A 27,191-nucleotide genomic window follows, 5' to 3' on the forward strand; every position below is an offset into this window, starting at 1 on the left:
GTCTTTTTTCTATGTTTATTGTAATTGGATTACTCTCATTGATGGATACTTTAATATAGGGGAATAGTGAAATGGATGGCACCCGGAATAACATTGAGTAATGCTGAAGTTTAGATATGTGACAAACGGATACGTTTCCAAAATAATTGAGGTAGTGTTCCCACTACTTAAGTATCAAGACAAAAAGCAGATCACAAGTCTTTTTTCTATGTTTAATGGAGTCAGGTGACGCCAGATTTCTGACGTTGTCGGTGAGGAAAACTTTTCCGGCTTTATAGGAAGCCGGATGTGTGGAGACAATTCATGCTGTTGTACTCGGTTTGCATGCTTCGCGCTCGTATGGCGGTGTCCGGATTTAAATTGAGAAAGCCCATAGGTAAGGTAGTAATAATTACGGCTTGAAATCACACCAGTAGGGCCTTGTGTATTGATTTAGATTTGTGAATAGTACTCTAGCCCCAAAAGGTTAATTTTTAAATAGCGCGCTGCTCCGTTCATGTTAATATATTCCTAGTGCGATCACAGTGACGAGATTTAATTAGCCTCTTTGCAATTTACACACTCTTCTCAGAGGTCATTCGCATCTTTTTAGTTGGTTTTGTACACAGCTCAGGAACTCATATAGGTGTATATATAATTTTTACAGCATACTTGGAAGTGACTTGTCTTTGAGAAGCACGAAGTAAAGTTTCAGACTGACACCGCCGAAACAGAAACCCGTTGTGGTCTGGAATTATCACCACAGACTAAGTAGGTAACGGGGGTTTAATTTTGAGGTACGATTGTGAATAAGGATACAACCGGAGTTTATCTCAAATTGACACACTTCTTTTGTTTCTACCCTCTTTCCCATTTTCCTTTATTTTCAGGAGTTTACAAACACATAGAAAATAGGTATTCTTTTAAGTACTTGCAAGGATGTTATGTTGTGAATCTATGGATGTTTTACTTAACAGCTGGACACTAGGCACTTCTAACAGACGGGTACACGTCACGGAATGCGTGTTAAAACCTTAAATGCACTTTGGTGGGGTGCACTCATTAGAACGTTCACCAGCTTGCTGCAAATTTAACGGCAAGAGTGTTTTTTGAGATAAAAGGACCAAATCTTTTGTTTCTCTCCATCTATATTTGGGTTATAGCTTTAAATCCCACATATCAGCATTGTTATTAACAATCACTCTAAATATTACGAGTTTTCAATTTTGAAATACTCTATGAAGAGAATTGTCCACCTTTTATTTAAACACACAAGTTTTTACTTTTGTGTTAAACATTGTATGATTGAAACTTATTTAATTTAAATTTTGACTCTATACATTGGCCTTTTGTATGTTTTTACTTGTACAGCCTTGAGAAAGTCGTGGAACTACATTCCTATGCAACGAAACACGTGTTGGCTGTTGGGAGCTATTGTGAAGGCCTTTTGAATAAAAAGAAAAAGAAAGAAGATTGGACTTACAATTTATTGTCACATATTGTTTGTTATGATTTGTTTTACAAACGTGAATACCCTAAAGCTTTTAATTTACGTGTGCTGGGGAACAAGTTGAATATATGCTAGCTGACGCTTTCTTTTGTGGAGTTTGTGGTTCTCTACACCTTGCAGCACCGTTATAATTAATGGAGGATAGGAAATTGAATGTGTGATTCTTTTTAGTGGCGCCAAAATACCTATACCCAATACCACATGCCCAAATTTCAGTGGTAACAAAGCATGCTCAATATTTTGGAAGGATATCAGGATATGAGGTAAATGAGGAGGAGACCGAGGTCATATCATGGAATCTGGGGGCATGTCAACACCAGACCAAAAGAGACATGCAGTATCTTGGGGTCAGAATAGTACATGACATAAGTAAAATTGCAGAGACTAATTTGGGCAACGTAACAAAAGTGTCAGAGGCTTATGAAAAGTTGGGTCCAATCTTTGGGAGGGTAAATCTGGTCAATAGGATTGTGCTTCCCAAATTTACTTTTTTTTAATGTAATTCCACTACTTTTTGACAAATTAGCTATAGACAAACTTCAACAGGCCATCAATTCATTCATTTGGGCCTATAGAGGAACCAGCATTTCCTGGAAGAAGCGGAGACGTAGGAGGGAGAAGAGAGGGCTTTCACTTCCGGACCTGCAGTACTGTGCTTGGGCCTTTGAACTGTACCACTCCAGGATGCTCTGAAAGACCCCGGATGGTGCTGGTGCTTGGTAAATGTTCTTAGCGATGTTAAAGGGCGCTAGCTTGGCCCAGGATGGTTTCCGGTTCAAATAAAGTGAGCCTATTTTTTTTTTTTAAAGATAAGGCTAAAAGTGCTACAGGCAATGGTGAGAACATGGGCAAATATCAGACGGCAGATGGGCCTCAGCTATTTTTCTACTCTTGCTCCTTTGTGGGACTCCCCCGGTGCACCAGAGTGCCTAAGGGATAAACTAGCACGGCCCCTCAGAGAGGCCTGTCTCGATATGCCTCACTCAGCAGACCGACAAACATCTGGTGACTGGGCACCGTGAAAGCTATGGCAGTAACAGTGAGGATTGTTTGGCTTATCAATTTTTATAAAATGATCTCCTCTGAGCCTGCGCACTTGTTTATATTTATATACTGTGTACTTCATCAATAGGGGAGACCTCTTGATATTAACTCTTATTTGGCTTGGTTCTAAACTACGAACTCATCCCACACGGTAATTACATGGAGCCTGTGTCCGGAGTTCAGAGGACAAGCTGTGCATCCATTGAGAGCTTTTACTTTCGCATGAACTTGGATTCTTCCAAGCGCCAACATAATCTTCCAAATATTGCTTTTCATGTTAGATTGGATGCTACACATACTATTGGTGCCTATGGTGTAGTGTAGTTCCTATTTCACTAAAAGGCTCTGCGCATTGGAATAATATACCCTATAGATTTGGCATAGGACTGAGGTCAGTATGCCCCTATCGAGTATATTAAACTTAATTAACTTGCACCAGCTAACTCAGAGACCACTAGAAACTCCTTGTAAACAAGAAGGGAATAGTTTCTGGCAACCGCAGAAAAATGACAACTTTGTTTCCCTTTAGAATTGGAACACTCTTAGAATTGTGGAAACAACAAATAACAGTTTCATTCACCTAATCGTGCATGCTTAGTTTTTTCAGATTTACAGAGAAAGAATAGACTGGTGTTTCAATAAAAAGGATTTATTGAACAGTCTTGTTTCTCGTGTAAGAGATATGAGCTGTTACAATCACAAGACAGTATGCGAGATATATTTTGCACAGCGTAAGCAGTAGAAAGAAATAATACTGCGCTAGCATTATCTTTTAGCTATGACAAATATATTCATATACATAAGCTAAAAATGCGAGTACTCATGAGATGCTTCTCTAGCTAGTCCTACCTCAGTGTACCTAACCTAAGTGTAGTACAATGTAAGAAGTAGGTGCTGTATGCCAAGTCTGGTATGCCAAGAGTCCCTCTAGGTTCTAGTCAACTCCATACCTTGGGAATGAGAGAGGTGGGAATCTCTTTCCGGGTCTCGAACTCTAACATCCCACGAAGGGAGTCAGAACACAAAGCTGGATTCTCTGCGAGCAGGGATGACAGTCTTGTCAGTGTGCCAGACCGGGACACGGGCTCCTCTAAATTCGAGGTCTCCTCCTACTTGCTTGGGCAAGGGAAGGTATATTTATACCTGGTAGGTGCCTTGGAATGTTTGCATTGACGTAAAGTTGGGCAGAGGAAGATGTCAGGAACGAACCCTTAAGGAATAGCGGTTCATGCATAATAAATGAGTTCTTGGAGAAATCAATAATCCTGTGCTAGGGGAACTACCAAGAGCTTAAGGGTCTGGCTTCTAGGAACTCATTGTGAGGTTGGGGTGGACGGATGTAGGTGACCATGCCTGAATTTGGATAGCATGGCTAATGCCTAAATAAGGACTGGGATCTTATGCCTGTATAAGGGCAATGCGAATTGTGCTTATATAAGGACATGTTTCAGTAAAACCTATATACTGACACCTAAAGCGGAATACAACACCCACTCCACTTTCGACTGAACGATATTAAATGCTAAACATAAAATGCTAAACATTAAACGGAGTACCACATGTTGCTAAAAACATTTGTAAAACCATACTAAAAGAAGTTTGTTTAAAAACTTTTGCTGAAACATGTAATGCAAAGGCACTGTACATTTCCAAAGCAGTTTTTCATTCTAAGCATATATCGGAAATAAATGCAATAGGAATGAATAGAAATATATACATATGATGAAATGGTTAACAAGTATTCAAAAAATAAAAGCCATTTCATAACATGGTACTAAGTGAAATTGTGGTAAATAAGGTGACCATGTGTCCCTGGAAGTATTCAAAGAAGTCCGTTCTATATGAATAGTTCTACTGTAAGCAGATTGATTTGCCATGTATTTTCAAATTTTGAAAAAAGTCAATTTTAGGAAGAGTTCCAAGTTCTGTTCTGTTTTGAAAACATGGAGGCCAAATTCATAGCTTCCCTGGTACACTGAGCCGAATCAAATTCAGTGTATGGGTCTGGAGAAAACATGAAATCATCTACTCCTGTAGACAAAACATAGTCTACCGATGTCGGTGACAGTTGGAACACCTCATTTAGAAGGTTAACTGCACAGAGATGTGAAGCATCACCCTCAGCATGGGATGCCGCAGCAATGTTCGCGTCCGTTGTTACCTGTGTGCCTGTTGATTCATCTCGTACCTCAGCAGCAGAAGGAAGCATCTGAGATCTCAACGAATGCCGTCATCAGGATTAGCGCCTCTGGGGACAACACAGAGCATGGTCCGTTATCAGGTCTAGCAGAGTATCGATATCCGTTGGCATGACTGATGGGAGCGTTAGACAGATGTCTAGCACGCATTCTTAACCGCAAAGCAGGCAGCGTAGAACAGGTAAGATGCAATCTTGCCAGATTGGTCTAAATGACAGAAACCGTGTTGTATTATGTTCCTGTAAATGAGGTATGCCCAAAAGTTGCACTATGTACTTACGGCACTTCCATTCTAGGAGAGCTTTCACCAAGTTGCTGGGTGTGATGCCAGTGGATAGGCTTGCCATAGCGTAGTAGCAGGAATAGAAACAGGTTTCCTGCAGTGAGTGCTAGAATTAACGGCAGACCACCAAACACAGAATGCACAAAGTTTGGAATGATTCAGAGGACCGCCTGAAAAGGTGTTAACAGTCCTGAACATATGGTCTTAAATACATGTACAATCCCGCTCATATCAGACATGTTTAAGATGCGTCCCATTATTTCTACGAAATGTATAGGGCAGTTTGTACGAATTAGAGCCTGTATCTCAGCCAAAGTCCTTGCAATTTGTAGATCATAGGTTTCTTTGGCCGACGTCAAAGGCACTGTTTGTTGCAAAAGCCTGGCTTTCATTCTGCTTAAAGAATCAAAACGTATAAAAGAAACATTCAATGAAGGCCATAGAGGCCTATTTGGGGGAACAATACTTGCATACAACAAGTAACCCTGGAGCTAACCGTTACCAGATATGGGATCCCTGGCAACATGCCACAGCAACTTTGATCATTCAACATGAGGTAACTCCTGTGGCCAAACTCTGGATTAATCACAGCAGCTGGTGTACCCTGCAGGTGGCAGGACAACTTTGCCACAGAACCATCACAAGCCCCGTGTAAAGAAATGTCCTGACATATGAGAGATCCGCTCAGTGCACTCTCACAGTGTGTACCGCTTAGAAACACTTCACGATCCCCACTCCAACATCTGTATTTGTAAGGTAGAACCCAGGATGTCTTAATGTATTCCTTATCCAACCTTTCATATTTGCCTGCTTGCATTTGTTTGAGGCAGTACTGAAAATGAAAAGTATTGACAGGCAGAGTTATTTTGCCATGGATAAGCAATTATGTGGCTGGTTTTTCTGATACCGTAAATGGTCATTTTTCCAGTTCTTCAATGCTCAGCACTGTATACTTTGCTCCCTTTGTGTCAGTTCGATCTGTTTATCCGTGAGATTGTATTCTGAAAACAGAAACAACGTGTTGATAAAACGCCAAGGCACATAGCCTGCATGCAAAAATTGCAGCGTCCAGCCCAATAACATTATAGAACATAACTGAGAATGGCCTTGTTCCAGTATGTCAATAGCAGAGTATACAATGTTGTCCAGTGAATATATTCTGAATGACAAAGTTGTTAACCCATTGTCGACCACAAAGATTTCTCTAAGTTTTTACGATCAAGCTCACGGATTCTTTCTGCGGCCTCTGCCTGTGAAACCTTCCATATTTCATGATAAGCAGCATAAATGCCGGCATATATGAAACATTTTTGATGCGGTTTTCTTGGTCCTAGCAAGAAATCCCTAAGGTCTGCTTCTTCTTTAAGTAAAGATAAGTGTTGTTTCACATCCTTGAGTGTAGATTTTTGTAACCAATCAAGGCACAATTTTCCTACACTGTATGTTGTTACTACTCCCAAATGCTTTTGTTGAACATAACATGGGTCTGGCCTATAGATAGTAAAACCCTGTATTCTATTCAGGAATCTTTCTTGACAGATGTTTGTGTCTGTGGGCCAGAACAACCATTTTTCCCAATCAGGATCTGATGGTTTGTAATATTGTGTCTACTGTAACCGCTCCCTGTGTAGTGTCATTGCTTGCAGGTGTTGGTACAGAAGGTGTGTTCATGTCTTTGATCTTGGCTAATCCAAGGCAAGACGTTTGTTGCATAGTGTCATTCAAAAACATTATTTGCTGGGGGATGATACAGGCTCTAAACAAAGCTTCTATCCCCTGCACTTGCCAATCTTTAGAACCCCAGACGGATTGTGTGTCGATTGTGTCTTTCCAAAAGTCAAATCCTTGTCTAGACAGTTGGGCAACAAAGGCTGCAGAATAAATCTGTTTGTTATTAGTTAACATATTTTTCTGTCCTGTTGTGTTCACATTTCTATAGAAAAATGTTTCTGGATCAGATATATTGTACCTGAAAAATATGGAAACTTATTTGCAAACGTTTTTGAACTACCTTTGGTGGTGTAGGACAATGTTCCCATTGGTTAAACAAATACATTTCTAGGTGTTGCAGATCTATGCAAGAAACAATGACCATAGTGGTTGTAGTCTGATGAACCCTCTAAGTTTTCATTGTTCGAGAACGCAGCAGACCTTTCTAGATCAGACATCATGTTATTGACAGTCTCAAAGTCCCAATAATCAGAAAAGGTACTGGAGGTAATAAAGTCCCTTAATGACATTTTAAATAACTGTGGAATCTTCAGAAGTTCCGTCGGGCCGAATATGTTGAAATCGGTTTTGTCCCAAACTATACCATCATGTATAGGAATGGCTGTGATGTTCACTGCTGACAAGTCTGTTGCTTCAATCAATCAATCATGCATTTATAGAGCGCACTACTCACCTGTGAGGGTCTCAAGGCGCTGGGGGGCGATGAAGCAGCTACTGATCGAACAGCCAGGTCTTAAGAAGTCTCCTGAAAGTCAGCAGGTCCTGGGTCTGTCGCAGGTGGATGGGGAGGTTGTTCCATGTCTTGGCAGCGAGGTGGGAGAATGATCTGCCACCGGTGGTCGTTCGGCAGATGCATGGGATGGTGGCAATGGCGAGGTCAGCGAAGCGAAGCTGGCAGTTCGGGGTGTAGAATGTGAGTTGTTCCTTGAGGTATGCTAGTCGGCTGCTGAGGAGTGCTTTGTAGGCATGGGTGAGGAGCTTCACGATGAGAAGACTTGTGTGGCTTTAAAAGGAAATTCACATTTTTACTTTAAGTGTCCATACAAATGTATCTGTCATTCATAAGCACGCTAAGAGTCATTATCAAAGCTAGCCAAAGCAAAAAGAAAAATATTCCAGAAATAATCCATAGTTCAATCCATGGTGAAACCAGATAAGTGTCTTTCAGAAAACAAAAAGATTCTTGTACTTGTTGTTTGAAAGTTTTTAGGGCTGGCGTTGTTTCAGGCTCACTTGGATCCTCAGAAAACATATCAAAGATAATGTGGTAGCCAGAAGCAGTTCGGTCAATTGTGGGAATTGCATCAGGATTAGTCAAAATCACTGTAACCAGTTGATCATGTGTTACGTTGGTGTAGACAGGTGTATCTGGATGAACTGTTACTTGAGATTCAAGAGGGATGAGTTCCATAGCATTGTTGCTTAGTCCTTCATTTCGTACTGCTGAATTCTTGATGGTTAGGAGTCTTTTAGTCAGAACCTCTTGGATAGTAGCGAGATGAGTGCGTCTGCTACTAGGTAGGAGTCCATGAGGCCTACTATTTAGTATCGGCCAGAAAGTGTGGTTTGATGAGGTCAATTGACACAAATCTTTTCTCCTTTTTTTCAGCAAGGAGCGGCAGATGTACTGTTCTTGTTCCGTGTATGGCTAGGACAGGTACTGGTTGTCTGTAAGAAGGTCCAAATTCCTTCTTGTACGCAATCTTCTCTCGGACTAGATCCCCAACTTTTGGGATCCAAACAGGCCTTGCTGGGACTGCCGGTTTTTCCCCAGTGGTGGTTGGCTTCAGGAATACGTTGCTTTGTTTCGATCTTAGTTCATTTAGATCCTGTAAAACAGCCAAACGATCTTTGATATCAAAGGGTTTATTTTCCACCACTGTGCCTTTACATTCGAGATCAGGAACCTGACCTCAGGACACCCCCGCGCCGCACGGCCACCAGCTGTAGCGTGTGCGTCCCCTCGCTACTGTCCTCAGCCTCGCTGAGCACGCCCCGTCGACCCCGCCCCCCGCCGTCACATTTGGTGTGTGTGCTTTCTCCACTCTGTGCTGCCTGTATCGTTTTGCCCTCTGTTCTGTGCCCTGATTGTTTATCCTATTTTTTCTGTGCCTGCATTGTTTTAGCGCCGCTCTCTGTGCCCCCACCCGCTTCCCGCCGCCTGCGTGCTGCCACGCCCCCTTACCTTCTGTGCCCTCCCCGCTCCCACCTCCTCCGCCCTCCCTCCCACTTGGCCATAAAAGGCGACCGTGCAGTGCAGGTGAGTGTGACCTGACCTCAGGACACCCCCGCACCGCACGGCCACCAGCTGTAGCGTGTGCGTCCCCTCGCTACTGTCCTCAGCCTTGCTGAGCACGCCCTGTCGACCCTGCCCCCCCGCCGTCACATTTGGTGTGTGCTTTCTCCACTCTGTGCTGCCTGTATCGTTTTGCCCTCTGTTCTGTGCCCTGATTGTTTATCCTATTTTTTCTGTGCCTGCATTGTTTTAGCGCCACTCTGTGCCCCCCCACCCGCTTCCCGCTCCCCGCCGCCTGTGTGCGGCCACGCCCCCTTACCTTCTGTGCCCTCCCCGCTCCCACCTCCCAGCTGCTCCGCCCTCCCTCCCACTTGGCCATAAAAGGCGACCGTGCAGCGCAGGTGAGTGTGACCTGACCTCAGGACACCCCCGCGCCGCACGGCAACCAGCTGTAGCGTGTGCTCCCCTCGCTACTGTCCTCAGCCTCGCTGAGCACGCCCCGTCGACCCCGCCCCCCGCCGTCACATTTGGTGTGTGTTTTCTCCACTCTGTGCTGCCTGTATTGTTTTGCCCTCTGTTCTGTGCCCTGATTGTTTATCCTATTTTTTCTGTGCCTGCATTGTTTTAGCGCCGCTCTGTGCCCCCCCACCCGCTTCCCGCTCCCCGCTTCCCGCCGCCTGCGTGCGGCCACACCCCCTTACCTTCTGTGCCCTCCCCGCTCCCACCTCCCAGCTGCTCCGCCCTCCCTCCCACTTCGCCATAAATGGCGACCGTGCATACGTGCAGCGGGCGCGCCGATTGTGCGCCGAAGGTGCGCCAAAGATAAGCCCGTCTGCGCCCGTCCGTGCCTGGCCCGCGCCCAGCGCCCGAACCCCTGGCCCCCGAGGACCCCAGCCCACCCGCCAGACGTACGACGCCGCCACCCTCAACGCACTCAACACCGGCCAAACCCCGGGATGCCACCAAGCCACCCCGAGACGCACCCACGGACCCTTCAGCTGCCTCACCTGAAAGTTCACCTGCATCCGGACCTGCCCCACACCAGCGCCCGCCAAGCCGAACACCAGCAGCAACCACCTCAAGTGCATCCTGCTCAACACCCGCTCCGTCCACAGACACGCCATCGAACTCTGGAACCTCCTCGACACCACATCTCCAGACGTTGCCTTCCTCACGGAAACCTGGATGAACGACTCCTCAGCGCCCGACATCGCCATCGCCATCCCAGAGGGATACAAGATCACCCGGAGGGATCGCGACAACCAGACTGGAGGAGGAATCGCCATCGTCCACAAGAACACCATCCGCATCACGACCAACACCGACGACACCCTGACTACTGCCGAACACCTACACTTCCAGATCCACACCGACCCCAAGACCACCCTCAGAGGCACCCTGATCTACCGACCCCCGGGACCACGCACACCATTCAGCGAAGACATCGCCGACTTCATCAGCCCACACGCCCTCCTCTCCGCTGACTACATCCTCCTGGGGGACATCAACTTCCACTTGGAGAACAACAACGACCGCAACACCACCACCCTGCTTGACAACCTCGGACTCAAGCAGCTGGTGTCCACCCCCACCCACCTCGCTGGACACACACTCGATGCGTCTTCTCAGCCAGCAAAGACATCGCCTTCAGCCACGCCACTGGACTCCACTGGACGAACCACAGCTGCGTCCACTTCACCTTCAGAAGAACCACGATCCACCACCACCAGCGACAGGATGCTCGAAGAAGCTGGAACAAGATCACAGCCGACCAGTTCGCCGCTACCCTGAGCCAGCACCCTCCAGCCAGCTCAGCGAACCCTAGCCAGGCCACCGACAACCTCACGAAGTGGATCAGCACCTGCGCGGACGAACTCGCCCCACTGAGGACCCCGCCCAGCAGACCCGGCAGCAAGAAGGCCCCTTGGTTCACCGACGAACTCAAGAGCTCCAAGAAGAACTGCCGAGCCCTCGAAAAAGCCTGGAGAAGGGAGCCAACACCGGATAACATGACCAACCTCAAGCTCGCCACCCGGAAGCACCATCAACTGATCCACGCCACCAAGAAAACTGCATTCAAGGACCGGCTGGATAACAACGCACACAACTGCAAGGAACTCTTCAACATCGTGAAAGAGCTCTCCAACCCCAACGCCGGAAACAACGACATCACCCCGTAGCAAGACCTCTGCAACTCCCTCGCCTCCTACTTCCACAACAAGATTGCGGACATACACAACAGCTTCATCCCACAAACAACGCCCCCCACGACCGCAACAACGCCCCCACCACCACCCTCAGCGCCTGGACCCCGATCAACACAGAAGACACCATCCGCACGATGAACTCTATCCACTCCGGATCTCCGACCGACCCCTGCCCTCACCACGTATTCAACAAGGCCGACGCTGTCATCGCACCCCACCTGCGGGACATCATCAACACCTCCTTCGACGCCGCCACCTTCCCTGAGAGCTGGAAGCACGCCGAACTCAGCGCTCTACTAAAGAAACCAACAGCAGACCCCACCGAACTCAAGAATTACCGCCCCATCTCGCTCCTCCCGTTTCCAGCCAAAGTCATCGAGAAGACCGTCACCAAGCAGCTGGCCGCCTTCCTCGAGACGAATGGATCCCTCGACCCCTCACAGTCTGGCTTCCGAGCCAACCACAGCACCGAAACCGCCCTCATCGCTGCCACCGATGACATCCGAGCCCTGCTGGACAACGGAGAAACAGCGGCCCTCATCCTCCTAGACCTCTCCGCGGCATTCGACACTGTCTGCCACCGCACCCTAGCGCAGCGCCTCAGCAACGTCGGAATCCAGGAGAAGGCACTGGAATGGATCATCTCCTTCCTCGACGGAAGAACACAGAGAGTCCGCCTACCACCGTACAAGTCAGAGGCCACCAAAGTCATTGGCGGCGTCCCCCAAGGATCATCACCGAGCCCCACCCTCTTCAACGTCTACATGAGCCCCCTTGCGGCCATCGCATGCCAACACAACCTCAACATCATCTCCTACGCGGACGACACCCAGCTGATCCTCTCCCTGACCAACGACCCCGCAGCCGCCAGAGCCAACCTCCACGAAGGGATGAAAGACGTAGCCGAGTGGATGATGACCAGCCGCCTGAAACAGAACTCAGACAAGACGGAAGTCCTCATCCTGGGCTCCTCGCCCTCCGCCTGGGACGACTCCTGGTGGCCCCCCGCCCTGGGCACCCCGCCCAAACCGACAGACCACGCACGAAACCTGGGCTTCATCCTGGACTCCTCCCTCTCCATGACCAGACAAGTCAACGCCGTCTCCTCGTCCTGCTTCAACATCCTGCGCATGCTACGGAAGATCTTCCGGTGGATCCCCACCGAGACCAGGAAGACGGTCACCCAGGCCCTTGTCACCAGCCGACTGGACTACGGCAACGCCCTCTACGCCGGAACCACCGCCAAGCTCCAGAAGAGACTCCAGCGGATACAGAACGCCTCAGCCAGACTCATCCTCGACATCCCCCGAAGCAGCCACATCTCTGGACATCTGAGAGACCTACACTGGCTCCCCGTCAACAAGAGAATCACCTTCCGTCTCCTCACCCACGCACACAAAGCCCTACACGACCAAGGCCCGAGCTACCTCAACAACCGCCTCAACTTCTACGCCCCCAAACGCCATCTCCGATCAACCAGCCACGCCCTCGCCGCCGTCCCCCGCATCCGAAGAGCGACAACAGGAGGAAGGTCCTTCTCCTACCTGGCCGCCAAGTCCTGGAACTCCCTCCCGACCGACCTGCGCCTGACCCAAGACCACCTCTCCTTCAGGAAGAAGCTCAAGACCTGGCTGTTCGAGCAGTAGCGGCACCCCCCCCCCACCCCCAAGCGCCTTGAGACCCTCCGGGTGAGTAGTGCGCTTTATAAATGACTTTGATTGATTGACATTCTTTTCCCAAATAGGACCTCATATGGAGTGACCCCCCCTAGAGAACTTCTTAGCAAATTATTTAATTAGCGTTGGACCCCATAAAGATGTTTGACCCACCCATCACCCGAACCGAATACTCTAGCTGTTATAGACTGCTTTGTGTCCCGGTTTTCCCTTTCCACAACAGAATTTCCCTCAGAATGAAACTGAGAGGAGTACCGCAATGCTACGCCCAAACTGGCCATGGTTTCATTGTAAGCCCGAGAGCTAAATGCAGGGCCCTGGTCAGAATGTTGTGTGCCAATTGCGTATGTGCTAATAAAAGACTCGCAAATCTTTTATAACAGTTTGAGCGACAGTCGAGCTCTGAAGCCACATCCATAGCAACCTTGACTTAGTGTTTGTGGGATTGCAGACGCCTGCGCGTAGATAGTCTAATGCTGTCTAACAATGGTGTCTGTACTAGGCCTGGGCAAAAATTTCGTTCCGTTCGCGGAAATTGCGATAATTTGACATTTTTGCGTTCCGCGGAGAGCGCGAAAATGTCAAAAATTCCGGTTTCCGCAGCTTGGCGATAATTTGTTTCTTGCTCGCGCTGTAAAATGATACATGCGCGCGCGATCGCCTTACCTGAATCCCTGCGTTCGCCGACAAGTTTTCTTGATCCGGTCGCGTTCTCCATGAGATGTTGTATTGTTTTTAGCCATTTGCGCTGTCTCGCGACAGTTCGCGCCCGCAGTGACGTCATGCGTCGCACGATCACGTCTTTCTTCTCGCGATCATGCACCGCGAGAACAACTGAAAACAAGATGGCCGCGCCCGCAAGCAACCACATGGGTAAGTTGGCGACCCGCAACCATGCAGAAAATCTCGCGAACATGCCGGAAAAAAACTTCCGCATCTTTGCGATATTTCTGCTTGTTTGCGATAATTTTAAACATTCTCGCGATAATTTGCGAAGGTTAATTCCGCAAATTCCGCCCACCCCTAGTCTGTACTGGGCAGGCTACTTCATAGTCTGGTGTCTGATGGCATTCTGCATCACGCTGTCTATTGCAGTCTCTGCAGTCATTGATGAAGATGTGAATTAGTGTATTCATTCCAGGCCACCAGTACATCTCTTAATGTTAAAGTTGTCTTAGAGATCCCCTGAAGTGACAACCCCCCCCAAGAAGTGCTTCACAAATCAAAGCTGCTCTATGTTCCATGTTTGGAATTACCCTATCCCCCACTGCAGGGATTTGAGCCAAAGTAACATTGTTCGCATCAATTACATAAGAGTACTTGAGTGGAAATATCTTTGGTAACGCTGCACCACTGCCTTTGCTTAAAGCATTGACAGCCAACAATATCTCACTGTCTATTTTCATTTTTGAACGAGTGATCGCAGCTACGGAAGCTATTTGTACTGCCCCCTTTGCGGCTTCATCAGCCAATGAATTCCCTGCAATGTGAACGCCATCAGGTTGATGACTCAGCGTGTCTCACGTGAGCTTTTGGTAGTTCATTTCTCAACTGAACTACTTGTTCCCAAAGCGTTTTATGCTTTATTGTGCTACCTTTTGCATCTTTGAATCCGTTTTGAAGCCAATTCTGTAAATATTCATTATATGACTGGACACAGTAAAAGGAATCGCACACTATAAGTGTGGGGAATTCGCGATCTGTATTTTCAAGTGCCAGCTGTACAATCTCCTAGAGATTGAGTTTTAGTGACCATTGGTCGGAATTTACCATCGCGCATGCGACCTTTACCGATTGCGCACGCTGCACTGTAAGCTTGCTTACTCCCTGTAGCAGGTTGTGCTGATCAGTCAGTATAAATTTGTACTGATCGAGAGGCAGAATTTCAGTAGGCAGAGGACATTTATATTCATATTGCAGGAACGATTGTGTTTTTAATCAGGATAAAAACATATTCAACATCTGTTGCAGCAAGATAATTAACCCATTGTATCCATCTAAGATGCAAAGCTTTTGCATTCAGAATGCTCGCTTTTGTAACCGCCTCCAAGGCTGGTACTGGAGTCATGACAATAATGCGTATCCCCTGAGCTAGTGCTCTTTCTTTTGCTACAGCAGTTTGAATTGCTGTCAGAATTTTTTCTGTTGAAGTGAAGCACGTTTCTGCTTCTGTATACAAATGTGATTTGTATGGTATTGGTATTTTTTCACCTTCATTAAATGTTAAATAGGTGAACCCGCATTGACCCAAAATTATTCGGATGACTAAATTGCGTTTATTTACGCAGGTTTGTAAATGATTTGTTGCTAAGATGTTAGCTTGGAGTGAACGCAGGATGTCTGTGTGTTCCTGTGTCCAATGTTTTGTTGAAAAATCAGGTTTGATTAATTCGTAGAGAGATTTAACTCTTTCTGCGTAATTTAGAATGTAAGTTCTTCCAAAATTTAAGAAACCCAAGATGGATTGTAAAGTTTTCAGCCTTTTTGGAGGTTGGAGCAGTGCACACTTTTCTAAAAAGTTAGCTGCCAGGCTCTTGCCTTCACTTGAAAGCTCATGTCCTAGGAAAAGGACATTGAGATGGGCAACTCTGGATTTTTTAAAGTTGAATTTATAGCCCTCAGAGGCGAAGCCCAGTATAATGGTATTCAGCCTGTTCAAGTGCCTATCTAGGTCATTGTCTTTCAGATAGATGTCATCGACATATGACAATGCCTCATTATCATACATTTGTAGTAACTCTGTTACCTTTGCTGAGAATAACCCTGGGCTATTTTTGAACCCTTAGGGAGTCTACAAAATTGACGTTTGGTCCCCATTATTGAGAAAGCTGTTAAGTACCTGCTTTCAGGTGCTATGTTTTGACAAAATGAACCATTTGAAATGTCCAATGTGGCTTTATATTTTTTACGCACAATGTTATTAATTAATGCTGTACTATGTGCATTTTGCACTGCAAATGTTTTGTAACAATTGTTCAAGTGTCTGTAATCCAAAACTAGATGATATGTATTGACTGGTTTGGATACAGGAAACAAAGGATTGTTCATTGAGGAGGTGCATGTTTCAATCATCCCTTTGTATTCAAGTTGATCTAAGATCTCCATGACCTGTTTTTTAGCTTCTTGCTGGATTGGGTACTGCCTTTGTTCAGTAGGTTGATTTTTTTAGCTGTATCTTGTGGTGAGGCGAGTCCTCATCCCATCCTACATGATAATTTTGTATAATGCTGGGGCCTGAGCTACTGCCCATTTCATGGCTTAGTTATATTTTAGGTGAATTGGAATATGGTTGGCATAATGATGTCCTCGCCATGTGTGCACTCCCTGAAAAATGTTGGTGGCCAGTCCTTTTCTGCTAGAAGTATATCATAACCCCTTGAAAGTTTCTCCCAAAAGAGTGCTTTCACTTTTCTTGTTATTGTCTCCCTCCATGTGGAGTGTTTCATATAACTTTTGTGGAGTACTAACCCTGGTGTCTACAGTCTCTAATGTGATGTACTCATTCAAGTCCACTATCTCCAGAAGTTCCTTCAGGTTCTGGTGAGCTATTGTTACTTCTGCTGCACTGTCCAGCAATGTCTGAGCCCATTCTCCGTTCTTGAGCTGTGTTCTCAGTATTCTCAGCATGTCTGATCTTCAGAGCTGCTACCTTCTTTTTTGTGAATTGAGGTTTTGATTTATTTTTCTGAACGTGTTGATCGTCTTTGGACTTTACGCGTTCTTTGTGATATGACCATCCTCGTCTTTCTGAAGTCTGTGACAATATCTGAAAGGTACGAGAGAAACGTGTATCAGTATCTTGATACCTGTCAGGTTTTCTTAAAGTATCCCTATTCTTGAGGTTATACCTACTTTGAAGACTCCTTTTGAGGAGACCTACCTCGGGATTGAGAACGTTTCTCTTTTGAATTTTGTTTATTAGTGTCCCACTTCTTTTTAGAAGATGTAGGATTTTGATTGATCGAGTACTTCTCAGGACCTTCAGACAGTTTTGGCTTCAAAGGTTTTCCACCCAAACTCTCTAATTCAGCATAAGATTTTTCTATTATTCTGGGTTGTTCATGTTAATGTTCTGTTACATCAAATTCTGTTAAGCGTTGGCGGATCGCCACTGATGCCTCCTCCCCTTTAATATTAGATAATATTATGGTTGAGACCTGGTTGAAGTTTGACAGTAATTTTATACCTAAATTCAGAGCAGGATCTGCCCCGTATTAGTTTTGAATTTGTTTCAGGACATCTGGTATTACTGCAATTGACAGAACACCATGTGTTTTAGTATAGATGGCAGCAAAGACTGTGCCCCAAGTGGGGCAGTCTTCCAGTTATGGTGTGATCCCCATTGGTAAACAGATTGTTAGAATATTGTGTTTCTCATAAGGGCTAGTATTAGGAAATACTGCTTCAATTTGAGTAATTTTTTTAGCTATCCAGAATGGAATTTGTTCACCTTTTGTGGGCATTTTAGCCATGACTGCGTGTAAAGTCTGTGGAGTAATTTTTAGTGTATACCCTTGTTGAGGGGTTAGATTTGGAATGGTTATTGGTGGTTGGACTGTGAAAGTCCACTTGATATATTGGACTAATTGTCTGTAAATTTGTATTAACTCTTGTAGTTGAGTAAGTAATTCCTCGTCTGACATCTCTTCGATGTCAGGATGAGGTGTGTAGCCTGCTAGAATCGGTCATGTTGCTCCTGGTCTACCTAGTGGACCGAGCCTGGTAATATTTTTGTGATGTTTTAGGGTGTCTTTAAACCAGAGATTATGCTCCTGGTATGCGTGTGGAATTTCAATATCCTCGAAAGGAATATATTCCTCAGGTGGTTCATCTTCTTTAAAGAAGTGAAATACTTTTGTTACTGGATTTGATTCTGGAATACAATCCATGAATAGAATACCTCTGTCTGAAAGGATTCATGTGCCTCTATCACGAAAACGTGGTGTTAGGCCATGTTTTATAAGTTTTAGAGTGATGGCTCTTCTTACGTTTGGAGGGATGTTTATGACACCCTCATCGGTTTCATTTAAACCTGTAAAATTAAAAGTTGTTAAGACTGGATCAGTCTCAGCATTATCCCCTTGGGTCACTGTTTTTGAAAAATGTAGAACAAGTTTCAAGGAAACAAAGATAAGGTGCACAATATTTTGGAACACTGTATCCTTCAATGTTGAACAAACCAAACAGCTAATATATAGGATTTCTGCCCTACTCAGCTTTGGTGGATACTTAACCCTACCCACTGCAGACGTCTTATGGAGTATGTAAGGATTTCTGAGAAAAGCACGACTGAGTTACTCAGTATCTAGCGTTAAATTAGTGCCTTACCAAACGTTGGGCGCCATGTATTGTAGTTCCTATTTCCCTAAAAGGCTCTGCGCATTGGAATAATATACCCTATAGATTTGGCGTAGGACTGAGGTCAGTATGCCCCCATCGAGTATATTAAACTTAATTCACTTGCACCAGCTAACTCAGAGACCACTAGAAACTCCTTGTAAACAAGAAGGGAATAGTTTCTGGCAACCGCAGAAAAATGACAACTTTGTTTCCCTTTAGAATCGGAACACACTCAGAATCGTGTAAACAACAGATAACAGTTTCACTCAGCTAATTGTGCATGCTTAGTTTCTTCAGAGTTACACAGAATGAATAGACGGGTGTTTCAATAAAAAGGATTTATTGAACAGTCTTAATTCTTGTGTAAGAGATATGAGCTGTTACAATCACAAGACAGTATGCGAGATATATTATGTACAGCGTAAGCAGTAGAAAGAAATAATACTGTGCTAGCATTATCTTTTAGCTATGACACATATATTCATATACATAAATAACATAAGCTAAAAATGCGAGTACTCATGAGATGCTTCTCTAACTAGTCCTACCCCAGTGTACCTAACCTAAGTGTAGTACAATGTAAGAAGTAGGTGCTGTATGCTATAGTCGGGTATGCCAAGAGTCCCTCTAGGTTCTAGTCAACTCCATACCTTGAGAATGAGAGGTGGGAATTTCTTTCCGGGTCTCGAACTCTAACACCCCGCGAAGGGAGTCAGCACACTGGAAGCTGGATTCTCTGCAAGCAGGGATGAAAGAGTCTTGTCAGTGCGTCAGGCCGAGACACTGGCTCCTCTAAAGTCGAGGTCTCCTGCTACTTGCTTGGGCAAGGGAAGGTATATTTATACCTGGTAGGTGCCTTGGAATGTTAGCATTGACAAAGTCGGGCAGAGGAAGACGTCAGGAATGAACCCTTAAGGAATAGTGGTTCATGCATAATAAATGAGTTCTTGGAGAAATCAATAATCCTGTGCTAGGGGAACTCCCAGAGCTTAAGGGTCTGGTTTCTAGGAACTCGTTGCGACGTTGGGGTGGACGGATGTAGGTGACCATGATTGTACTTGGATAGCATGGCTAATGCCTAAATAAGGACTGGGATCCTATGCCTGTATAAGGGCGAATTATGCCTATACAAGGACATGTTTCAGGAAAACCTATATACGGACACCTAAAGCGGAATACAACAATGGTCTTCGGGTGCCTTGTAGTGATGTGTATGTTGTTTTGATGGGGCATTATGGGACTAGTTGTCCCCGCTTGTTTCAAGACGCAACTTTTAGGTTGGCATTAGAGTTCCATAGCACACACTATGTTTTTTCAGCCTTACAGTTTGTTAGTTAGCCTGATGCTTTATTGATCCAATATGCTAAGAGCGTCTGTTTGTCTAAATTCAACTCGGCACCAAACAGTATTGCTTCTCATTATAATTGCAAGCAAGTGTCATGGGCTTAGCCCTGAGGTGTTTCCATGCCAATCAAGGGTTTACACAAAACCCTTGTTTTTAAAAATATGACATAACAGTATTACATGTTCAAACACACAAAGGAGATATATTCCTTGTGTATTAGTCTATTTTGTATCTATTGTATGCATGGTTTAGTGGTTTGATGATGCAATATGCATTTAATGGGTATATTTTAATGCACTATACATTTTCATTTTTTCAGCTACAGTAAGGTCCACTAGCCATACCTGATGTATTGCACGTGAATGTATTTCCATGTTTTTTATATGTTGCTTGTTACTTTACAACGTGGGACAATGAATTTTTTCTATGTCTATGAGTGGGACATGGTATAAATGTTTAAATGAAAATGGCGCTCACCCGACTGAGAAAGGCTGCTGTGTCAACCGAAACGTGTCTCTCCAGTCGCTGGGTCGGAGGAGGCCATTTGAAATAAAAAAGCCTTAATCCAGCAGCCCTTGTGTGCGTGCTCTCTTACATGTGGAGTAGGGGCTGTTTGGATTTATATCAATAAATTTTGTTGATAATTAATTTATCTATTATTATTAACATTGGAAAACTTAGAGACACGCTGAAATACGGCTTTATAATAACAACTATCTTAATGTAGGGCTATGCATGAGACAGTTTACAAAGTAGGACAATGCTATACAATGTAAACAAGAAGCCAAGATGGCGCCTCTGTTACAACTATACAGTTGTCTATTTTCACTGTCAATGAAATCACATGGTTAATTTAAAAATACCCGCTTCCAGCAACACCGAAGAAGTCGTAAGCCGAAACGCTTTGTTGGTATGCTGTGAGGATGATAGTTTTGCAAATTACCCACACGAGTGCGGTTTCCCTTAAAATAAGAGAAGGGTGCTTTCATTGACTGCATTAGCACACCTCCACGATACAAGCACCCGTCCAGGAGTGCTCGGTGAAAGGTGTTTGGAGCTGAAGTCTAAATTCGGAGGCACCACCACAGAGACCAATGGCATTAAAAGTCGACAACCAGCAGGTCGGGTCGGAGGACGCGCAGGAGCACCGATGCATCTTGTCGGTACGCGGTGCATTGATTCACTGCAAGAAAAGTAATATTAAGAGGTAGGCGAGGGGGCGGCAACACAGCAACAACGAATACAAGCTATTCAAAAGGCAACATCATGTTTATTGAGTTGGCACGCTGCAAAGCTGCATCTGATACATTTAAAAAGAAATCAGTCACAGGACAATCACAAAATGTAAAAGATTCCATGAATGTCACAAACATAACATCAAGATTCACAAAGTTAGAAAGATTGAACGAGCGTGAAATGAGGAAATGGTGGGAAGCAAACTCCCTTCAAAGCTACATTGATGTCAATTGAGTGCCGAGAGGGCTGCGAATATATACTATACCAGCATATGAAAATCAAGACCCGCTCTTATTGGAAGAATGGGCTACCCATACAGCCGAATCAAGCAAAGGCATGTTAATCATTCTAGTCATGTCTGCGTGGAGTGACCGCGATAAAGCACTAAAAGAAATAGAAGAGGTGGAGAATGACATAGCCAAAGAAGAGGATAAAACAAAAACAGGAAGAGCTGAAGGAACAAATGAGAAAAAGATTGGTGAAATACAAGCTCAAAATAAAGCAGAGGAAAGGAGAGAAATTTGAACGCGATTAAAGGTATCATGCTAACCTTTGCTAAAAAAATTATGGTCTCAGAAGGAGTTAACAATGAAAAAGTCGACACCTACAATTGAGCGAGTAGAAACATCTGAGTCAGAGGTGACGCCATACGAATCTTCAGAAGAGGAAAATCTAAGTGCATCAGGAGGACAATATCAAAAGACCCCTTTACAGGAGGAAATCCGCTTAATCTGCCAGACTTGGCCGAGGGGGGGCAAAAGCAAACCACCAGAAAGCACCACCGCAAAATCAGATGGGGCGGTTGGTGCCAGAAGAGGGAATATGTCCCCACGTGTAACATGCAGCCAGAGGGTGAACAGATGGAAACAAAGAATTTAACAATCATCAATCTTATACCAAGAAAGTTATCTATAGAAGAGTCATTGTTAAGATTGGGATTAACTTTTTGCCCATCCAACAAGTTGGAGTACACCCAAACTTGTATTGATCTATTCAGTTTCACGAGGAAACTGAAATTACACAAATATTTCAAATTCAAAACAACATTCATGAAACCTAAAAGGCCACAAACTACATCTGCAGCAACAGATGCCTTATCAGTAGAGGATCTAGGAGCTCTGGAAATCCATGAAGGCATTACGCACAGAAAAAGAGGATGACAGTTACCATTTGGGATATAGCACAGTGAGCGACGAGTCTATGAATTGAGCAAGTTAATGACGTTAGTTCATTTAAATCAACATCACAATTCCTACCCCAAATGCATGTCGATGCAATAGACATTTTTCCGGAAACAGTGAATAAAGATCTATTACATCTAAGAGCCAAAAGAAATAAACGAAAAAAATTACAACATCTTCAAAGAGCAACAACAAGCTTTGAGAATTCTACAAAACGATTCATCGATAGTTTGCAATCCCTCAGACACGGGAGGGAACATTCCTTTGCAAACAAGGGAGAAGTACTGTGCGGAAGCATTACGACAATTGGCAGACAAGAAATGCTATGAAAAACTACTAAGGCAAATTACAACGAAAGTATAACAAGGTATCATTCTCTAATAAGAAAGAAGTATGATAAAGCAAAGTTGGAAACAGAAGAATATCTTTTCCTTTGATGTTTAAATCCATCAACTCCCACTTTATATCATATACCTAAAATCCATAAGGATCAAGTTCATCTACCGGGAAGATCCATTGTGTCTTCTCAAGGAAGCCTAACTGACCATCGACATTTATAGATCATTTTTTATTCCAATTTGTAACTGACTAAACATCTTACATCAAAGACTCATAGGACTTAAGTAATCTAGAAAAAATAAATTGGGACCCAAGGTATAAACTGATAGCATTAGACATTGCGAGTTTATATGCATGCATAGACCACCAGGATGGTCTCAATGCAGTGAAATCTTTTTTGAACAAGCGACCTCTAAAAATTTGCTGAACACAATCTCATGCTTTTAAACTTCATTGATTTCTGTTTGACTAACAACATTTTTCTATTTCAGGAAGATTACAGGCAAATGTCTGGCACAGCTATGGGCACCTGCTTCACCCCCAGCTACGCAAATTTATTCGTGAGCTGGTGGGAGAAGCAGATGGCATGGTCTTCAACAATGCTGAATGGATGAAAAAGGTATCTTGGCATAGGTACATTGATGACTGACTTCTAAATTGGGATGGATCAGTAGATTCAGTAAAAGATTTTATCAAGCACCTCAATATTAACAAAGTGAACTTACAGTTCACAGGTGAGGTAAGATCCACATCAGAGAAATTTTTAGATCTTCGGGTCACTGTAGTAGAAGGCGAATTAAGCACATCCTTGTACAGAAAACCAACAGCTGGCAATTCCACGCTACACACCACAAGCAGTCATCCTGTCAACCTAATTCAAAGTATACCTTATGAAGAGTTTCAAAGGTTGAAGCGAAATAGTACCAGAGACTGATTTTAAAATGGCAGCAAAAGAAAGTTCAGAAAGATTTATTGCGCGGGGTTACAATAGAGAACCGCTAAATGTGACTCTAAAAAGAGTTGAAATTATCCCAAGAAAACAGCTACTGTTGGAGAAATCAAAAGGTAGACAAGAACAAAGATGAGGGCAAATTTAGATTGGTAACGACTTTTTCAGATGAAGCCAATAAGTTAAGGGACATACTACGCAGAAATTGGCATATCATAATAACTGAAGTAATTATAGGCTCAGATAAACCAAATATTCCCTTGGTCACTTTCAAGAAAGCAAGATTAAAAGATATACTAGTGCATTGCCACATGGAGAAAAAAGTGCAGAAAACAGGCCCTCAAAGAAATGAAAGGCTTTTTCCGTGTGGCAAATGCAAGGTATGCGCCAACAGTAAAAAGATACTAACTTATGAAATACCAGGCTGCAAACAAGAAAAAGCCATTACCAAATTCCTCATGTGCAATCCAGCCTATTCAATCTACAGCCTAATGTGTCCGTGCGGATTAAAATATATAGGAAGTACGATCCATCCTACCAAGATCTTCATTTTGAAACACATGAAAGCAATAACTAAAAATGACATTACATATCCAGTGGCAAGACATTTCGCAAGTAATCACCAGTGCAATAGGGATCTGTTACAATATTATGATCATGTTCCAGCTAACTTTAGGGGAGGTGATCGCATTACCAAACTTCATAGATTAGAGTCAAGGTATATTATTGACTTGCAAACCAAGGCCCCCAATGGTATGAACAGCGGGGAGGAACTAGCTGTTCATTTGGTTGATTAATGTGGAAGAATCCTTAGGAGATTCTGCATTGGTATCGATGAATTTTGTTGAACTTTTCTAGCAATGAATGAATCCTTTAGGATTAATATGAGTAACGTTAATGAATCCTTATGGCAATTTTTGAAACTTTGGTAATATAAAGATGTATAAGTGTGACCAAAGCCGATAAACTGCCAGATATTGGTGAATTGTGTTGAATTTCATTTACAATGAACTTATCGAGTGTGATTAACATGAATAATGGTAATGAATCTTTGTGACATTTTGAAATTTTAAATGTGAAAGAAATGCGAAAAACTGTGACTAAAGCTGATACACTAAAGCTGATACACAGTCAGATATTGATTAATTTTGTAAATAATGAATTTATCTATTATGATTAGCATTGGAAAACTTAGAGAGACACAGCCGATATACAGCTTTATAATGATAACCTAAACACGCTATCTTAATGTAGGGCTATGCATGAGAGAGTATACAAGGTAGGACAATGCTATACAAGCAATACGATGCAAACATGCCAAGATGGCGCCTCTGTTACAACTATGCAGTTGTCTGTTTTCACTGCCAATGAAATCACATGGTTAATTTAAAAATACCCACTTCCAGCAGGTTGGGCAACATCGAAGAAGGGTGCTTTCATTGACTGCGTGGGCCCACCCCCACGAGTGCTTAGTGTAAGGTGTTTGGAGCTGAAATATATATTAAATCAATACAAAATATATTACAAATGTGAACAAATGTAAAAATTATTGAAAAAATTATTGAAAAACTGTTTTTCAAAAGACAATAACTGAATCAATTTTTTTGTGTTCAAAGTATTTTATTAGTTTGAGAGAAGGAGGTATACACTCAGCTAGAAGAGCAATACAGTCAACATCAATAAATATGAGTTACAATGACATAGTAATGCATCTCATATATTAGTTGATATACAGTGAACAACAAGAAAAATATAGGCATAAAAAGATAAAAGTATGGTCATGACTGTAATATAGCTAATAAGGTATACAATCAAACAAAACAGGGAGGAGTTATAGCCTAGATTAAACTGATTGTTAGGCAGAAATAATATCCATGAAGAAAAGAGTAGCCTTGTATTGCCTATATAACAAAAGTTACCATAACAAAAGTTACCAAAACAAAAGGAATAGGGGAAGGTAAAGAAGGGGGGGGGGAGAAAGGATGAGGAAGAATGGTGAGGATAAATAGTGGGTTGTCTGCATATATATTGGAACAATTGCCACTATGTAAGTATGACTTTAATGGCAATGGTTAAGAGTAAATCCAGAATTGACATATCGGTATTGTCTAAGGACAGAGGAGATGTGGAGACCCAAGGACTCAACATTACCATGGAGAAGGCGAGGCCTATGGGAATGTTTAACATAGCTGATAAGAGCGACTGAACAGAAGCTCAAAATAAGCTAACAAGGTACACCCAAAGAACAAGTGTGCCTGGCTCTAAATCACAGCTTCAGCATCTGTCATTATCTCAAAACTTTCAATTGTACAATCAAACAATTGTCTAATGCAATAAATGCCTAGTGATGAACTTTGGCTGAATAAGAGGCAGAGCAATTTTGTTACACAGCGAGAGTTTACCAATCAGATGCCTGGTATCAGATGAAATATGATCATAAACTTCCTTATCAAAAGTGTTTGGCCCACTTGGTATTAACAATTGATGGTTGTGGAGAGGGAGGGTCAGATAGAAATTTATAAACTTTGGCAGGCATATGTCCCAACCAATGCCATAAGGTTAAAATTGCGATTAGAGAAAAAAATTAAAAAATGAAACTTAGATAATTTAACCTTTATCTCCAGGAAACTATAGAAATCCAGGTTAGTGAGACCGTGTTTCCTCGCAAGGACTGAAAAAGGGAGCAGATCGCCGTTAGTGTCATAGAGGTCATGAATGATCTTAATACCCTTGGAGGGCCACACACTTTCAATCCTAGGATCAAGATCAGTGTTGAGCTTTGGATTAAACCATAATGACGCTTCCCTAGAATTAATAAAGCAATCTGTGAGTCATTTATCCAAGATTTTCAGCGCACCTGCAATATCAGAAAGAATTTGTTGGGAATGCAATGTAACTAACTTTGACATAGAGACAAAGGAAGGTAAGCTGAAAGGAGAGCAAAATTCATGTTCAATATGTATCCAAAGCAGGAGTATTAAGAGAGTCTGGAAGAAAACAAGCAGCCCCTTGAGATGCTAGGAAAGCAGTTTGATAAAGGCTCCAATTCAGGATGTTGCACCCCTTCCCCAATAACACAGATTTCCAGAGAGATTTATATGAGATCATTGCTCTTTTATCGTTCCAAAGAAACTTGGAAGTAAATTTATCTAGTTCTGGGAAGAAACAGGGAGAGAGCTTTAAAGGAAACATGGCAGATAAGAAATTGACAGAGTGATCATCATTTTAAGTGTTTGAAGTCTACCTCACCAAGAAATAAACTTGGGAGACCAGCTAGTAATGATATCTTTCACTTAGGCAATAGTATGCGATTCACTGAAGAGTACTGTATCTGCAAGATACCTACATAACCAAATTCCTAAATATTTAAAGTGATTAAGGCCACAATCACATAGATTTGATGAGAGAGACAGAGTATTTAAGGGGAAGACTTTGGTTTTATCTTTATTCAAATATAACCAGAGACAGTCGAGAAGTCCTGGATGATGCCAATTATAACCGGATTTGCGGATTCAGCATATTCAGAAAGAATAAAGATATAGTCTGCATTTGCAGCAGTTTTAAATATATAATGCCCAAATTGAAGGCCTTTGATTCTTGGATCTGTATTCAGGAACCTGAGCAATTGGTCAATAATAAGTAAGAAAAGCAAGGGACACCCTTGTCTCATTTCTTGATGGAGATCAAAGAATGAGGAGGTAGGACAATTAATTCTGATGTTTGCTTTGGGATTTGCATACGCCAAGACCATGTTAGTAAAAGAGGTACCTAAATTATGGAATTCCAATACAGAGTGCAGAAAGAGCCAATACACTTTATCAAGGTTTAGATTTCCTCAAATAACCTTTATCTCTAAACATACTTGAAAATATTTGATTCAGTTATTTTTGGACTTCAGTGTGGGTCCTCAGGCATGCCTAATGGATGCTTAGGAGGT

The 27,191-nt window shown here is 43.3% G+C and overlaps 1 long non-coding RNA gene across 1 annotated transcript in view; it reads left to right on the forward strand.

Moving 5' to 3' along the window:
- The first annotated feature begins 644 nt into the window (after positions 1-644).
- Positions 645-27,191, forward strand: part of LOC146831338 (uncharacterized) — a 48,299-nt gene continuing 21,752 nt past the window's right edge. Inside the window, exon 1 of the long non-coding RNA XR_014961269.1 lies at positions 645-750. This is a non-coding gene — a long non-coding RNA (uncharacterized LOC146831338). The remainder of the gene's footprint in view (positions 751-27,191) is intronic.

Source organism: Triturus cristatus, chromosome 5_1 (genome assembly GCF_964204655.1).
Source record: "Triturus cristatus chromosome 5_1, aTriCri1.1, whole genome shotgun sequence".
NCBI classification, from domain to species: Eukaryota; Metazoa; Chordata; class Amphibia; order Caudata; family Salamandridae; genus Triturus; species Triturus cristatus.